Consider the following 17,072-nt stretch of genomic DNA (forward strand, 5'->3'; position numbering starts at 1 on the left):
GGTACCTTCTGGGGTTTGAATTCTCAGTGATTTAAGATATGTACCATTCTTTCTGTAGCACTTTATTCCCAGTCACTTGCTTGTAACTAAATCATTAGCCTTAGGAGATTATACTGCAACTTTATCAGGGTAAAAAGCAAGGCGAGGTCCCTGGAGGTTCTTAGTGGGAAGTATTACAACCAGAGGAAATGCTCAGGTTTTAATATACAGGAAGCCTAGCTTCCCTAACCCTTCTCCATATACTCTTTCCCTAGAGGTCTCTAAAAGTGCTTTCAGATAATATTCTTTAGTTGTTGAGCACTCAGTACCAGGCATTGGTTAAACTTATTTGTGTAATCCTTTCTGTAGTTTTGAAAGATTGTGATAGGCCCATATTATAGTTAGGTTAACAGAGGCTTAGAATTGAAAAATAACCTATCAGCACTTGTATCACTATTCCAGTAAACCAGTTTGTGTATGTGTTGCTGGGGATTGAACCCAGGGCCTTGAACATAGAAAGCATGTGCTTTAAACTAGTATTTTTCAAACTTTAGTTTTTTCTTTATTGCCATCATGATTTTTGCCATTTTCTAATATAGTTTATTTAATATTTGGATTTATTTAATAGTTAATACTTTACAGCCAAAGGAATTAACTATTTTAGGTTATAGTTAATAAAAGCATTAACTATAACTATTTAAGACAAAGCTTGTCATTATTTTAAACAAAAAATTATTTACCACAAAAGAAGGTAACTGTTAAAATATGTTCCATGAAAATAAAATTGTGGTGGCTGTGGCTCAGTGGTAGAGCACATGCCTAGCATGTGTGAGGCCCTGGGTTCGATTCTCAGCACCACATATGAATAAACAACTAAAGTGAAAAATCCATTGGCAACTAAAATAAATAAATAAATAAATGAACAAACAAACAAACAAATAAATAAATAATAAAATTGTGTTAAGTTCTGACTAGATGCTATTGTCTACCAGTCTCTGATTAGACCTTTCATAGAAAGGTTGATTAATTTGGTATAACTAGTACCAAACTGAAATTTTTCTTCTGATACTGTCAGAAGGATTGAAAGAGAATTGAAAAGGTAATAGCTTTGGAATAAAGTTTTCTCTTTCAACTACTTAAAATTGTGAAGTGGTCATCTTGCTTTGTGAAACACTAACACAAGTGATGGTGTGCTCATTAGATGAATAAACGGAGGCTTAGAGGGGAGGACATTTGTTTTAAGTTTGAACCAGTAGTTCTACACACCTTACTACTTAAGCACACCCTCTTCTTCCTTCCTTTCTTTTCCTTATTTCATCTCAGTCAACTTCTGTCACTCTTCTTGCTTTTCTTCTTTTCTTCCTCATCTGGGAGAATTCAGCTGACTCCAGAATGGAGATTTTTAGATGCATATTTCTGATGTTTTGTTGTTTTTACTTAACTATTGTGAGAGAGAGTTTCATCTGAAGGAACTCAGGTCTTTTTGAAAACATCGCATTTCTTGAATGCAGTTCTCTGAGTTGGGTGTAAAATAATTTTATAGGCACTTATACCCCTACATAAAGTGATTGTTGAACTAACTATAAAAAGTCATAAACCTTCCTTTGACTTCGAATTAGATAGTGTTGGGATGTGCATTTGAAAAAAGAAAATGCTAGCAATTTTTGAAACAGTTGTTATCTCAAATGCAATTGAAGTAGTTTCTCTGATTTTATTGTCTTTTGTAGTTTTATAATTCACATTTATAATAATTATCATTTTAGTGGGTTATGTTCTGTTGGAGACAATAGATACCAGATACAACTATCATAATTGGAGTCTAGATTATAATTTAATTTGAATTCTAAAGATGCCCTTCTTTTGAAAAAGGTGATTATTTTAATCTGACTTTAAATCAAATTAAATATTTTTAAGATCTTTTAAACTTTATGATAAGAAAAAACAATCTATTGACATTTTTTCTTATTTAATTTTGTATTGTGTTGGTTACTTCAAATACAAAAAGAGGAACTTTTATATCCTGTATTTAAATACTATGTTCCACTGATTACACACAAAAAAGATTATAGTCTGAATTATTTTAAAGAACATCTTTGCATTTGGAAAGAAATTATGGAGGGATTTTCTTAGAAGTCAGATTTTCCTATGTCTCACTTATTGGACTGTATGTACGCTAGGCATATTGTAAATTCTTGATAAATCATCTTATGAAACCTATTTCTAATAGGCTTCTAGTCTTAGGGACTAAATTGATTTAGTGTATGGAGGACCACACTTGGTTTAATTAATATTTTATTAAAAATTTTCTGATACTTGGTGTATCCTAAATGTATAATTCACCGCTCTGAGACACTTTCAATCCAGAATTTAGCTCAGGGTAAGATTTGTCAGTATGGGTTGGGGATGTAGCTCAGAGGTGGAGTGCTTGCCTAGCATTAGCATGTGCAAGTCCTCCGCACTTGGGGAAAAATTGTCATCATGCCTTGCTATGAAGTAAGCAAGATTTCAAACTTGAAGTTTGAAATTTTATTCTTAAGCTCATATCTACACAATCTAGAAAAAGTTTTACCACTTAAATTATAAATCACACTAAAACCATAATTTCTGTCTTTAGAGCACACATTAAATTATATGTGTTCAGGGCTGGGGATATGGCTCAAGCGGTAGTGCACTGGCCTGGCATGTGCGCAACGCTGGGTTCGATCCTCAGCACCACATAAAAAAATAAAGATGTTGTGTCCCTCGAAAACTAAAAAATAAATATTAAAAAAAATTCTCTCCCTCTCTCTCAAAAAAATTATATGTGTTCTTATTAAGAAGAAAGTTTTTTTCTTGACTGAACTGTGATTTTTAAAAAATTTCCATTAATGTCCACGTTTAGCCTAATTAGTGCTGGGGTATGACTAGTGTCATTCTCTGAAGATTTTGTAGTTAATGATTTACCTTTTGTTTTTTCTTAAACTGAAATTTATTGTGTGCTCATTGTGGGTTAATTATATGCAGAAATCTTTTTTTTTTTTTTTTCAGTTGAATGATTGGTTTTTGTTTATTTGTTCCACTCCAGTTAAATATCATAAACAGTGGCTGGTACTCTTGTGGCTCAGTGGAGGTAGTATTGGTGCAGGGGAAAGTTGGATATGCTTGGATTTGAATTCTCACTCCGCAGATTTTTCTGAGTCTCAAGTCAGGTTATTTAACCTCTGTCAATATCAATTCACCATCAGTTAAACAGGGGTTAACTTCACTCTGAGGTTGTTAAGAGAGTATGAGAAGTGCAGTTCCTGACACATAGTAAGCACTTAAAAATATTTCTCTCCTCCTTTTTCTTCCATCACCACTATTAGCATTTTCCCCAGCTTCAGCTTCCTCTGCACATCAGGGGAGCATATCACAGGATAATCAGATGTTGTTTTCCCTACTTTCCTATACATTTTTTTAAAAAAATCTGACAACATTAGGTTTACATTTTCCCTATCTATATCTCGAGATCAACAAATCTGATGATTATAGTAGCTGAAAGGTGGCTCTTGACATTAAGCAAAATGAGAAAAAAATTCTGTTCTACTTTTTTTTTCCATATTGGTGTGCACATATTCCATTAAATCAGTGTTGGGAATAGGTTTTTATTTTTAAAAGACATTAAATGATAGTTTAGGCCATTATCCCCAACCATGAATAGCTTGGGCCTACATATACTCTGCTCCCTGGTCTTTAAAATGAACTGGGTGTGGTGGCACGTGTAATCCCAGCAGCTCGAGAGGCTGAAGCAGTAGAATAGTGAGTTCAAAGCCAGTCTCAGCAAAAGGTGAGGCACTAAGCAACTCAGTGAGATTCTGTCTCTAAATAAAACACAAAAAAGGGGTGAGGATGTCGCTTAGTGGTTGAGTGCCCCTGACTTCAGTATCCAGTACCAAAAGAAAAGAAAAGAAAGAAAACAAGCAAGCAAGCAAAACTTTTTGAAATCAATCAGTTGAAACTGAGCTATGCTGAAGATGCATGTAGCCACTTGGCAAATCCAGATTTCTACACTTTTGGGGAGCCATGATTGATAGGGCTGAAACTACAGCCTCACACTTCCAGGTCTTTTTATTAGGAAGAAAGAATAGGCTTGGGTACCCTCCTTTTTTTTTTTTTTGTTGTTGTTGTTTTGGTTTTGGTTTTTGGTTTTTTAATTTTAATAAAAGCTACACATGACATTACAATGATCTTGGCAATGCATACATTTCAATCAATTAGGGTATAATTTCTCATTTTTCTGATTGTACAGATTGCAGAATCACACTGGTCAGAGTCACCTACATACATACAGCAATCATAATGTCTATTCTATTCTGCTTCCCTTCCTATCCCCCCTTGCCCTCACTGCAGAAATCTTATAAGAAATAATATTATATGTTGCTGATGTGAGAACTGAGAACAGTAAAGTGATTTGACCCAGTAAATGGTAAAAATGGGACACAAATCCAGGTTTGCATTTTGGATCCTCTTTTACCAAAAGCTGAAGCTGTTTGCACTCTGAGAAATCTGGTAGGTATTTAGGAGACATTGCTTTAATGTCAGATACAAGAATTAAAACCAGAGAGGAATGTCTCCTCCATTTTTAACCTTAGGGATAGATATAGCATGTTCTTTGAAAATTGTTTAAAAATCTTAGCCTATTCTGTCCCGCCCTTTTTTTGGTACTAGAGATTGAACCCAGAGGTGCTTTACTACACTAAGTTATATCCGAAGACTGCCCCTCCTCTTTTAAAAATTCTTTATTTTGTAAATTGCTTAGGACCTCACTAACTTGCTCAAGCTGGTTTCAGATCTGTGATTCTCCTGTCTCAGTCAACCAAGTTGTTGGTATTACAGGCATGCCTGGCTTAATTTTTTTTCTTACCTGATCACGATTTTTTTTTGGTACCGGGGATAGAACTTAGGGACACTTAACGACTGAGCCACATCCCCAGGCCTTTTTTGTTTTTTATTTAGAGACAGGTCTCACTGAGTTGCTCAGCAGCTTACTAAGTTGCTGAGGCTGACTTTCAACTTGTGATCTTCCTGCTTCAGCCTACTGAGCTGCTGGTATTACCACTGTGCCTTGCCATGATTTTTTAAACATAATTATATGTAGTAAGTCCAAACCCACTGTGTGCTATTGGAGAAAGATGCTGTTGTAAGTTTTGAAACAAATTCTTGCCAGTGAAGAGGCAAGTAAAGAATATCTTGCTCAAATGTTGGATGTGGGCATGTGACAGAGAAGCATATCTCTAGAATGGAAGAGTTCTGATCCTTAATGCCTTTTAGGAAATAAAACACAATAGCATTAGGCTAAATATTATTGAGAAAAAGATGAAGAATGAATAATGTAAACACAAGAGCCATAATGTGGTAGGGATTATAAATAACCAATGTATTTCTACAGTTTTAATTCCTATGCCAGTTTGTATTTTGGTTTGCCTTAATTGACTTTACAAGTATGCCCTTTTCATTTTGACAGTATTTGCTTTTTAAAAATTATGATCACTTCAGCTTCTCAGAAATGTGAGGCATATTCAAAGAGGATTATTAGAGTTAGATCAGAACATCTGTATACCAGGTAATGATCTCTTACTTTGGAAGCCCAGTACTCTCAGTATTTCACTTAGTGTTGAGATGTAGGGAAATAAGAATGCAATTCTAACATTATGTTTTTGCTAATGCATGATAATTCTAGAAGAGGAACTTCCTGTCTGAACCTGATGCATTTATAACAGGTGTTGAACACTATAAGGAAGCATGTATTATACGAGTAGGGTTGCGATTTTAGTAAGGTAGGGTAAGATTAGAATCTGTAGCACTTAAATATACCCTAATTATGTATTTTGTTGATTGGGAGATCTGAGACATGAAGTCAGTTTTCCCGGCCTTGTCAAGAAGTCAGCATCTCAAAAACAGCACTAAAGGAAAACTTAATAGACTTAATAAAAGTTCCTTTTCCTTCTGTGTACATGGAATGTAATATTTTCTTACAGCTGCTGCAAAATGTTTTAAATTTTTTTATTTTTATTTTTTATTTTTAGGTGGACACAATATTTTTACGTGGTGCTGAGAATTGAACCCAGTGCTTACGCATGCTAGGCGAGTGTGCTACCACTTGAGCCATATCCCCAGCCCGTTTTAAATTTTTTAATCAAAAAGTCTTGCCAGGCATGGTGGCTCATGCCTGTAATCCCAGTGGCTTGGGAGGCTGAGACAGGAGGATTGCAAGTTCAAAGCCAGCCTCAGCAAAAGTGAGGTGTTAAGCAACTCAGTGAGACCCTATCTCTAAATAAAATACAAAATAGGGCTGTGATTGTGGCTCAGTGGTAGAGTGCTTGCCTAGCATGTGTGAGGCACTAGGTTTGATCCTCAGCACCATATAAAAATAAATAAAGGTATTGTGTCCATCTACAACTAAAAAAAAATTTTAAATAAAAGTTTTAAGTATTTATATTTGTACTTTAGAGGGTGAAGATTAGAATGACACAATGATAATAATGGGTGACTTGTATTGAACATTTACTATGTGCCAAGTACTCTCGCAAGTGCTTTTTATTTATTATTCAATCCTTATGGAGTAAATCCTACTTTTTCCTTTTTTAAATCAGAAAAATGTGGAAGCCTTTGATACCATGGTTAGTATTTAAATCACAGAAATGCTACAAACGTTAATTCTTGTTCATAATTTCTTCCTTCTGTAAAATGTGGGCTAGTGAGGGATAGAAGAGATTAGAAATGATTTGTAGTATCCCTGAACTCATGTTACTTAAGTGTTAGCATTATAAGATCTTTGTATAATCTTATTATTATAAGATCTGTTATATGCAAAAAAAAAAAAAAATTAGAGGCATAGAAGGGATAGATTCCCTGGTTTTACACAAATGACTTATTAGTAGAGCAAAGCCAGTGTTCAGGTGTCTTGCCTCTCTAGTCTTATCACTTTATTGATTGTTTTTTAAAATAAATATTTATTTTTTAGTTGTAGTTGGACACAATAGCTTTATTTATTTATTTTTATATGGTGCTGAGGATCAAACCCAGGGCCCTGCACTTGCTAGGCGAGTGCTCTACCACTGAGCCACAACCTCAGCCCTTATTGATGTTTTCATATTAGGAAATTGCTTTCAACATCAAAATTGGTACATTTTTATCTCTGTGTAAAGATAGTTTGAAATTAAGAATTTGTGTGTCCAGGAAAATAAGGTGGTAAAAAGTAGCTTTTCAAATGTTGGATTTATTATTTTATTTTAAAAATTTGTTCTAATTAGAACATGACATGTAGAATGCCTGACAGTAGAATGCATTTTTTTATTATTATTTTTTGTACTTGTAAATGGACAGAATGCCTTTATTTTACATTTATTTTAATGTGGTGCTGAGGATCAAAACTAGTGCCTAGGCAAGTGCTCTGTCTGAGCTGCAGCCCCAGCCCATTGAATGCATTTTGACACATTGTACACAAATGGAGCACAATTTCTCCTTTCTCTGGCTGAACATGGTGCAGTGTCACACTGGGTAGTGTAATCATACATGTATATAGGGTAATAATGTCTGTCTCATTTCACTGTCCTTCCCATCCTCGTAACTGCTCCCCTCCGTTGCTCCTCTCTGCACAGTCCAAAGTTTTTTCACTCCCCCATTATGGATTAGCATTTGGCCTTTGGTATTTTGGAATTGGCTTTTTTGACTTAGCATAAAATTCTGCAGCTCCATCCATTTACCTGCAAATGCCATAATTTCATTCTTTAAGGCTGAGTAATATTCTGTTATGTATATGTACCACATTTTCTTTATTCATTCATCTCTTGAAGGTCCTCTAAGTTATTTCCATAGTTTAGCTATTGTGAATTGAGCTGCTGTCAACATTGATGTGGCTGCATCTCTATAATGTGCTGATTTTAAGTCCTTTATGTATAAACCAAATCAATAAATCAAGGAGTGGGGTGACTGAGTCAAATGGTGGTTCCATTCAAAGTTTTCTGAGGAATCTCCATACTGTTTTCCATAGTGGTTGCACCAATTTGCAGTCTCACCAGCAGTGTATGAATGTACCTTTTCCACCACATTCTTGCCAACATTTATTATTGGCTGTATTCTTGATTGCCATTCTGACAGGAGTGAGATGAAATCTTAGAGTAGTTTTGATTTGCATTTCTGTAATTGCTTGAGGTGTTGAACACTTTTTCGTATATTTGTTGATCATTTTATTTCTTCTGTGAAGAAGTCTCTGTTCAGTTCCTTAGCCCATTTATTGATTGGGTTATTATTATTATTATTTTTTGGTGTTAAGTTTTTTGAGTTCTTTATATATCATAGAGATTAATGCTTTATTGGAGGTGCATGTGGTAAAGATTTTCTCCCAATCTGTAGGGGCTCTCCTCACATTATTGTTTCCTTTGCTTAGAAGAAGCATTTTAATTTGAATCCATCCCATTTATTGATTATTGATTTTACTTCTTGTGCTTTAGGAGTCTTATTAAGGAAGTCAGAGCCTAGGCTGATGTGGTGAAGTTTAGGGCCTGTCTTCTTCTATGAGGTGCAGAGTCTCTGTTCTACTGCCTAAGTCTTTGATTCACTTTGAGTAGATTTTTGTGCAGGGTGAGAGATAGAGGTTTAATTTCATTTTGCTACATATGAATTTCTACTTTTGCCAGCACCATTTGTTGAATAAGCTGTCTTTTTTCCAGTGAATGTTTTTGGCATCCTTGTCTAGTATGAGATAACAGTGTTTATGTGGGTTTGTCTCTGTGTCCCCTATTCTGTACCATTGGTTTACAAGTCTATTTTGATGTCAATACCATGCTGTTTTTGTTACTATAGCTCTGCAGTATAGTTTAATTTCTGGTATTGTGATGCCTCCTGCTTCACTTTTTCTTGCTAGGGATTGCTTTAGCTATTCTGGGTCTCTTGTTTTTCCAAATAAATTTCATTATTGCTTTTTCTATTTCTATGAAGAATGTCATTGGGATTTTAATAGGAATTGCATTAAATCTGTATAGCACTTTTTATAGTGTAGCTATTTTGACAATATTAATTCCGCCTATCCTGAAGCATAGAGATCTTTCCATCTTCTGAGGTTTTCTTCAATTTCTTTCTTTATTCTGTAGTTTTTATTATAGACGTCTTTTTACCTCTTTTGTTAGATTTATTCCTAGGTATTTTATTTTATTTTTTTGAGGCTATTGTGAATGGAGTAGTCTTTCTAATTTCTCTTTCAGTGGATTCATCACTGATGTATAGGAATGCGTTTGATTTATGTATGTTGATTTTATATCCTTCTACTTTGCTGGATTCATTTATTAGTCCTAGAAGTTTTCTGGTGGTATTTTTTGAACAGAACATCCAAGAATTATGGGATAACAAAAGACCAAATTTAAGAATTATTGGAATAGATGAAGGAGTAGAGATACAAAGCAAAGGAATGCACAATCTTTTCAATGATTAATAGCAGAAAATTTCCCAAACCTAAAGAATGGAATAGATAAATACAAGAGACTTACAGGACCTTAAATGTACAAAATTACAGCAGAGCCACAACAAGACACATTATAACGCACAGAATAAAGATAAAATCTTAAAGCATGTGAGAGGAAAAAAATCAAATTACATATGGGGTAAACCAATTTAGATCTCAACTGAATTCTCAACCCAGACCCTCAAAGCTAGGAGGTCCCGGAATAATATTTCAAGCTCTGAAAGAAAATGGATGCCACCCAAGAATTTTATATCCAGCAAAATTAAGTTTCAGATTTGAAGATGAAATTAAAACATTCCATGATAAACAAAAATTTAAAAATCCACAGCTAGAAAGCCTATGCAACAGAGCTATTTTCTTTTTTTTTTAAATTAACTTTTTAAAAAATATTTATTTATTTTTTAGGTGTAGATGGACACAACACAATGCCTTTATTTTTATGTGGTGCTGAGGATCGAACCCAGGTCCTGCCCTGCTAGGTGAGCGCTCTACCGCTGAGCCACAATCCCAGCCGAACAGAACATTTTCAACAAAATGTTCCATGAGGATGAAGTGGGGGAAAAAAAAAAAAAGTGAAAACCAGCAAAGGGATGATCTGCTTTTGATGTTGATTTGTTCTTTTTCTAGGGCTCTGAGATATAATACTAAGTCATTTATTTGTTGACTTTTTATTCTTTTTAATGAATGTGTTCAATGCAATGAACTTTCCTCTTAGCTCTGCCTTTATAGTGTCCCAGAGATTTTGATATGTTGTTATCAGTGTTCTCATTTACCTCTAAGTACTCATTTACCTCTAAGTATTTTTTATTTCCTCCTTGATTTCTTCTGCTATCCATTTGTCATTCAGTAGCGTGTTATTTGTTCTCCAGGTGTTGGAGTAGCTTCTATTTTTTATTTTATCATTGATTTATAGTTTTATTCTGTTGTGATCTGATTGAATGCAGGGTAGTATTTCTGTTTTTTGTGTTTGCTAAGAGTTGCTTTGTGGTCATTTTAGAGAAGGATCCATGTGCTGCCAAGAAGAAAGTATATTCACTAGATGATGGATGAAATATTCTATATAATCTGTTAAATCTAAATTATTGATTGTATTATTTAGTTCTGTAGTTTCTTTGTTTAGTTTTTGTTTGGAGGATCTATCCAGTGGTGAGAGAGATGTGTTAAAGTCACTTAGTATTATTGTGTTATGTTCTTTTTGATTCTACGTAGATGTTTCATTGTTTGGGGCATATATGTTTATGATTGATATGTCTTATTTGACATATGATTCCCTTAAGCAGTGTGAAATATTCTTCTTTAACCCTTCTGATTAACTTTGGCTTGAAGTCCACTTTATCTGATATGAGGATGGATACCCCTGCTTGTTTATGCAGTTTGTGTGAGTGATATGTTTTTTCCCCAAAATGTTGAATTTATTTATTTCTGTAATTTAAGCCCATGAGTGTCATGCTAATGAGTTTAAAAGGAGGAATTAATAGGATTTTTGAGTGGATCACGAAGTTTAAATTCTGAGAGGACAGTTTTAATAGTTTAGAATTCTAGGCTGATTAGAAGATTTCAGTTGGGTCTATAGAGATTAAAGAGAGGATGACTGAGATGGGAATTTGGGGAAGGTTAAATAGGTGCCTAGGAGTGATCCCTGGGAATCTTTATTGGGGACTGAGAATTAGTGGTACCTAGAAACCTGACTGGGGATACAAGAAGCAGGTTTCAGAGAGAAAGTAACAGTTTGACATCTTGAATTTGACAGTAGGCAGTTTGACAGATGGGTCTGTGATTCAGAAGAGTCTCATCTGGAAGTTTTTGTGTGTGGGGTCAACAGTTGGGAAATGCAAATGAAACCATGTGTGTCAATGGGACCATCCAACCCATGATGAGACAGTAGTGTGTCTATACCAGAATAGGCCTTGGTTTGCTTGATTTCATTTAGGAAACAATGTGCCAGACAGGACCTACATAATTCTCATCTTTTTTATGATTGCCTCTGGGGAAAATATTTGCTGGTGCGGGTAAGGACATCCAGAAGGTATATATGGCTTGCTGAGTTTTATTGATAGTCTTTATTTATTTATTTATTTATTTGTTGTTGTTGTTGTTGATAGACCTTTATTTATTTGTATGCGGTGCTGAGAATCGAACCCAGTGCCTCACATATGCCAGACAAAAGCACTACGGCAGCCGCCACAGTCCCAGCTCTTCTGTCTTAATTTGCATTCTTATTTTCATGCTTATTAGTTTGATTCAAGTGCTACTTTTGCCATTAAGTCTTTTCTGGTTTTCCCTAGAAAAAAATAAGAAGGACTGTTTGTCCTTGTATCCAATAACTTTTCTGTTTTCTCTAGCAAGTGATCACAGTCTAGGGATAACCAGATTTATTCAGCATTGTTTCCCTTTTGTAATCTAGTATAGTGTCCTGTCCATTGAAAACACTAGATACATATTAATGGAATTTAATTTAGAATATGGAAAGTTTGAGTATCTAAGTGCTTCTCCTTAATCCTGTTTGTGTAATACCCTTTGTATTTGTGGAGTGTCTTCTGTCTTAACTCATCAAATTTGAATAGTCTTAAAATTTCTTTTCAAATTATTTCACAGATATAATTAACTAGTTTTACTTCAGATTTAAAGGTTTCTGGAGTGCAAGGTAAAAGAAGTTGTATCTTTTTGTTGCCACACAATGGATTTCTGAAGTTGGTAGATGATATTGAGCTTTATATATTAATGACCAACCTAGTATTCTGAAAGAATCTTATTTCTAAAATGATGGTAACATAAAATTCAATGGAGAATGTCTTGCATTTTCTTTTTATTCTGTTGATGTGTGTGTTTTAGAGTTTACTCAAATCATCTTGTTTTGAGGATTTAAAAAGTGTACATTTCTGCATATAAAAATAATAAATGTTTTTGTTTTTGTCTTGGTGATTGAACCCAGGGATGCTTTACCACTGAGCCTACATATCCTCAGTCCTTTTTTTTTTTAATTTCAAGACAGGGTCCTGCTAAGTGCTGAGGCTCTCACTAAGTTGCTGAAGTTGGCCTCTGACTTGTGATCTTCTGTCTCAGCCTCCTGAGTTGCTGGGATTATAGGCATGCTCCACCATGCCCGGCGAAAGCGTTATACTTTTAGTCAAAAAAATTTGATGGAAGAAATCAGCCATAACATTCATGCTTAGAGCTAATCATTGGGAGATGATACCAAAATGTGTTTTGTCATATATATAGAGTTAGAATATAGCTGAATTCACTTTGAGGAATACAATTTAATGTTACACTTTAAAATATGGCATTATATGATACTGGCCCATTATAGACTCTTAATAAATACCTCATTGAATAGTTATTCCTAATTTATTCCCTTGGGGTTGAATTTTTAGGTGCTTCCAATTGTGTACTCTTTTCTTTATTTCTGTTTTAGATTTCTAGGGTGGATTTAAATGGACATTTTAAAGGCTTTTCATGCATCAATTTTCATATAGAGGTTTTTAAAGGAAATAAAAATAAAATAAAATTCTGCCACTTGTGGGTCATATCTGCTCCTTTCTAATGAATTTCCCCCCAAAAGTTGGCTGGCTTCTACTGTTTCATCACACCATCTGTTGCGGACGGTATAGGGCACTTTATGAAATGACTTCATAAGTTTTCTGACCATGTTCTAACAAACTCCTTGGCATGTGAGGAACTTCCCCTCCCCCCAGTTTTTGAAATGACAGCCCCCAAGAAACCAAAAACCAAAAACCAAACCAAACAAAACAAAACAAAAAAAACAAACTTCACTCTTCCCCAAACCTGTTGGGAACATTCGAGTTTTCCAAAAGGTGCTGTTAGCAGGGACAGGGTGTACCTCAGTGGTAGAACACTTGCTTTGCCTAGCATGCCTAAGGCCCTGGGTTCAATACCCAATATTGAAAAAAAAAAAAAAAAAGGCAGCAGTTAATGGTTGCTTCTGACATGGACATCTTGGATTATTCAAGAAGAGGCTTTGCTGTCATGAGTGTGAGGATTTGGTCTTCAAAATTACGCCAAATTCCCCTCTTCTGGTTGTTGCAAAGCATGTACTATGCAAAGGTAGGGTTTTATTAGTTAAGATGTCTTCAAGTTGATTTTGATTGCTGTGTCTTTTTTTTTCCTTATAAAGTAATCTCTTTAAACCTATAAGATGGAAATGATAGTATCTCTTTTTTCAGTAAGAATTCACATAAAGCTTCAGGTTGATCATTGGCATGTAGTAAAGATTCAATAAATAGCAGCTGACAGATTATTTTATACATTTTTGTATGTATACATTTTGAAATTTCTTTAACTTTCAAGTGGAATATGAAATTATCACCAACCCCTTTTGTTCCTCCAGAGAACCAGAAATTGTAAATGAAAAATGTTAAAGATGGGCTGGGGTTGTAGCTCAGTTGGTAGAGTGCTTGCCTCATATGCACAAAGCCCTGAGTTCAATCCCCAACACCACCAAAAAAAAAAAAAAAAAAAAAAAAAAAAAGTCAAAGGCTCATCAGTATACATGCATGCAGTTTTCTGAGAAATCCCTGTACTGTTTTCCCCATGGGAACACTACTGACCTCTGACTCATCAGATTGAAAATTGTTTTTTTTTTTTTTTTTTTACCTTCTGATTCTGTAGCCACAGCCTTGAATCTGTGTACTGTTTTTTTTTTTTTTTTTATGGAATGTTTTAAAATTGAAATGTCATAATCTTTAGCTGGCTATTCTGCCTTCATCTACTTTCAAGGTTATGATTATAAAGCTAGAAGCCTGAAAAATGATATAAAAGGTGATATAGATTGATCAGAGAGAAGTCATTAATGTTTCCATAGAAATATAGGCAGTTTTATAAACTTCATTTATGCTGAGCAAATATGTGGGCATAATAGATTTTATAATTAAGACTTCTTGACACACTCCTCCATCTCTGTTTTTTTTTTTCCCTTAGATTTCATATTAAGAAAATGACATTAGGGCTGAGGCTGTTGCTCAGTGACAAAGCACTTGCCTAGTACATATGAGGCACTGGGTTTGATCCTCAGCACCACATAAAAATTAACAAATAAAATAAAGGCATTCTGTCCATCTACAACCTCAAAAAAAAAAAAAAAAAAAAGAAAATGACATTAGGAAAAGGACATTTTTTATTGCAGTTAAAATTTTTTTTTTTTAGGGCCTGGGGATGTGGCTCAAGTGGTAGGGTGCTCGCCTGGCATACGTGCAGCCCGGGGTCGATCCTCAGCACCACATACAAACAAAGGTGTTGTGTCTGCCGAAAACTAATAAATAAATAAATATTTAAAAAAAATTTTTTTAGTTGTAGATAAACACAATATCTTTATGTATTTTTATGTGGTGCTGAGGATAGAACACTGTGCCTCACATGTGCTAGGCAGGCATTCTACCACTGAGCCATAATGCAAGCCCTTTATTGCAGTTTTTAAAATGTGACCTTGACATTTGTAAAGGTGGAGAAGGGGAACTATTACTTGAAGCTCTTCCAGCCAGCTTTTGCTGTGTGGACTCCTGGTGCTAGGTCTTTGCATTCAAAAAAGTCCATTTTCTGGATCTTGAAGTATGATTTGTCAGGTTGCCTATGATAAACAAAACTAATGGTCCAAGTGGTGCTTCATTCCATGAGTAGAAAGGCAAGAGGCAGATGTGAATTTAATGCTCAGCCAATCCCAAGAAAATACAGTCTTGTATTTTCTTGGGTCTGGAGCTAGCTTGTAGGCATTAACTCAGCTGTATCCCAGACTGTGGTCTGACTAGCTGATGTTACAGAAATGGAAAAAAAGAAAAAAAAAAAAAAGGGAAGCCACATTTCTTCTTAGCATATACCCAGGCTATGCATAGTACATATTCTACCTAGAATGTGGAAGGGGTTGGAGGAGGACTGTAAAAATTGGGAAGAGTTCCTAGATTTAAGGAGTTGTGGATGGTTTACCATGTTTCTTGGCTAACAACAAGAAAGTTTTTGTATTTTTTTTTAAAAACTCTATGTGCTTTAGTTTCCTGGTTGAAATTTTAGAGCCACTGTATTAAGATAGAGTTGGGCTGGTATTATCCTACTTCCTTAGCTATATCTGTATTTTTAGTTACTATTGCCATAGGATAAAAGCCAAAAACTCATGTATAGTAGTTAAAATGTCTTTATGCTAAGGCCCTGGTAGCCCTCTACTCAAATCAGATTGTCAGGTAACATTCTGCTTCTGCTGTCCATTCCTTTTACGTGCTGCTTCCTCAGAATATATATGTCTCAGAAATATCCCTGTTTGTCTTGTGAATGCTTGTTTTCCTCCCCATACTCCTGACCCCATGATTACTGCTTTTTCGCTCTTACAATATTGATCATAGCAACTGAGCACTTTGACTGACTTTAAGTGCATCATATCACCGAATCTTCATAATAGTCTACAGAAAACAAAATTGTCTCTTCGAGGTCACTTTCACAATACAATTATTAAGTAATAGTTTCAGTGTTTGAATCTATTCTGCTATAAAAAATTATGGTCTTATTACTCTGTACTTGTTTATATGTCCCCATACAGTTAGTTTTTTTCAGAAATATTGTTTGATGTTTTTTCACTAGGCGTTATTATATATTTTTTTATTGTGGTAAAATATACATAGCATAAAACTTACCATTTTTTTTTAAGAGAGAGAGAGAGAATTTTTAATATTTATTTTTTAGTTTTCGGCGGACACAACATCTTTGTTTATATGTGGTGCTGAGGATCCAACCTGGGCCGCACACGTGCCAGGCGAGCGCACTACCGCTTGAGCCACATCCCCAGCCCCCATTTTAATTTTTTTAATGTAATTTTTTTTTTTAGTTGTAGTTGGACACAATACCTTTATTTTATTTATTTATCTGTGGTGCTGAGGATTTAACGGGCCTTGCATGTGCTAGGTGAGCGCTATACCACTGAGCCACAACCCCAGCCCTTTCTTACCATTTTAACTTTCTAAATGTACAGTGTAGTTACATTATGAACATTCACATTATTGGGCTCTCCAATTATTTTGGTCTGTACTCCACTGGACTGTTTATTCTTTCGTAGTTAGTTATTCATGTTCTAGACCCCAGGCTTGCTACAGCATGGGTAAATACTTAACATTTCTTGGAGTGAGTGACTGCATTTGCAGGCTGATGGATATATTATTCTGATAATAACTGATACAGCCATCTATAATTATAAGTCAGATAGCAAATAATTCTACCTTATACATTTCCATATTACAAACTGCAACAGAATTCAAAACACTTGACCTGATAACATCTAGAAGGATGAGTGACTTTTAGACTTTCATTGTCCAATAGTATAACCTCTAGCCTTATGTGGCTATTTAAATTAATTAAGGGTAAAGTTAAAAATTCAGTTTCTTGGACAGTATAGCTATATAACATTTACTTTATGGTAAAAATTTCTATTGGACAGCACTGTTCTAGACCTTTAAAGCTGAGAAACTCACTTTCTCTTTCACTTTGTTTAACTCATTGTGGTTGCAAAGTTATTTACCATCGTTGTCTTTTGGAGAAACAGTTCTTCAAGCATTTACTAAGCAACCTTTCTTGGGACATGGTAACCTTCCTCAGTCCTGAGGCTACAGCTGTAGTTGGA

At 34.9% G+C, this 17,072-nt stretch overlaps 1 protein-coding gene and 1 non-coding gene across 5 annotated transcripts in view; both read left to right on the plus strand.

Annotated features, from left to right (window-relative positions):
• The window catches only part of Nr6a1 (nuclear receptor subfamily 6 group A member 1), a 216,632-nt gene that overhangs the window by 19,683 nt on the left and 179,877 nt on the right, over window positions 1-17,072 (plus strand). The window lies entirely within an intron of this gene.
• On the plus strand, window positions 765-840 carry Trnaa-agc (transfer RNA alanine (anticodon AGC)). The gene has a single exon. It is a non-coding gene; the product is annotated as a tRNA-Ala (tRNA).

This window comes from Callospermophilus lateralis, chromosome 2, assembly GCF_048772815.1.
Source record: "Callospermophilus lateralis isolate mCalLat2 chromosome 2, mCalLat2.hap1, whole genome shotgun sequence".
Classification (NCBI taxonomy): Eukaryota; Metazoa; Chordata; class Mammalia; order Rodentia; family Sciuridae; genus Callospermophilus; species Callospermophilus lateralis.